This window comes from Odocoileus virginianus, chromosome 14 (assembly GCF_023699985.2).
Source record: "Odocoileus virginianus isolate 20LAN1187 ecotype Illinois chromosome 14, Ovbor_1.2, whole genome shotgun sequence".
In the NCBI taxonomy this organism is placed as follows: Eukaryota; Metazoa; Chordata; class Mammalia; order Artiodactyla; family Cervidae; genus Odocoileus; species Odocoileus virginianus.
In genome coordinates this window covers 38,999,930-39,000,844 of record NC_069687.1, presented here as the reverse complement: position 1 = coordinate 39,000,844, position 915 = coordinate 38,999,930, and positions in this window count along the sequence as shown.

Here is a 915-nt window from a genome sequence, read left to right as displayed (position 1 = left end):
GCTTTATTTGGGGAAGCCTGGTTGGTTCTTTGTGATTAGTTGTTCTTCAGTTTCATTTTCTTGATTTGAGTGTATTGACTCTGGCTTAGATTTCGGTTTGCTTTCCTAGGTTACTAAGGCATTACAGACACCTCAGTCCAACCACCTCCTTGCTTAATTACTTTAACACAGACCACGACTGGAATTGAGCATCTTTTCCTATACTTGTTCACCACTTGCATTTCTTTTTTATGAATAGGCTTTGCCCTCTTTTGGTCTTTTTTGAAATTCTTTGTCTACAACTGTTAATCTTGTGTTATTAGCCATGTGTATGTCACGAGGGTTGTGAAATTTTTTGCAATCTGTGATTCAGCTTTTGGCTTCCATTTGGAGTCTTGCTACACAAATTTTTTATCCATTCAAAAGTGTGTATCTTCTTTTTTATGATTTCTAGTTTCCTGTTTTGCTAAAGAAGATCCTCTCACCTATGTGAAAATTTTTATTTTAATCTGATTCATCTGGATTAGTGGTCCTTCAATAAGAAAACGGAGAAGGCAATGGCACCCCACTCCAGTACTCTTGCCTGGAAAATCCCATGGACGGAGGAGCCTGGTAGGCTGTAGTCCATGGGGTTGCTAGAAGTCAGACACAACTGAGCGACTTCACTTTCACTTTTCACTTTCATGCATTGGAGAAGGAAATGGCAACCCACTCCAGTGTTCTTGCCTGGAGAATCCCAGGGACGGGGGAGTCTGGTGGGCTGCTGTCTATGAGGTCGCACAGAGTTGGACACGACTGAAGTGACTTAGCAGCAGCAGCAATAAGAAAAAGTGTTGTGGAAGTTACAAAGAATAGTCCAATTGGATTATTTATGATAAAGTTCAATTGAAACATTTCCATTATTGTAAAATTAGAGATGTATAGTAGATGCATGTC